Below are 431 nucleotides of genomic sequence, written 5' to 3' on the forward strand. Positions count from 1 at the left end.
GGGCGGGGCTTCCACCGTAGCCACACAAGTAAAACCGTGGTGGTCCCGTGGTGGCATCCACTTCACTCTCAGTCATGACCCTGAAGTCAGTTCCCGTGGAGCAAGTCCCTCACATGATCGGCCTTCTGTGACAAACTTCTCTTTGTCTGTCATCATTTGTCTTTTTTTGTTTTTCTCTCCATTCTCCCCCCCCCCTCGATTCGGCGGCAGAACAGGAGGCGGTCCTTCCCGAAGAAAAACCAGGAGGCGAACGATCAGGAGAGTCCTTTCGCGCTTCGGCTCACATTTTACAATTGAAGGTCTCACCAAATCACCGTCGGTGTTTATGAAGGCAACTAACACGGCGCTTCCTGCTGGCGCTCTTATTTTGAAGCGCATTCAAACAGCTTCCGGTGACCGACTTGGCAGTCTGACGCGACAGCAGCAATGGG

The sequence above is a fragment of the Hippocampus comes genome, unplaced genomic scaffold, assembly GCF_001891065.2.
Source record: "Hippocampus comes isolate QL1 unplaced genomic scaffold, H_comes_QL1_v1.1 scaffold444, whole genome shotgun sequence".
NCBI classification, from domain to species: Eukaryota; Metazoa; Chordata; class Actinopteri; order Syngnathiformes; family Syngnathidae; genus Hippocampus; species Hippocampus comes.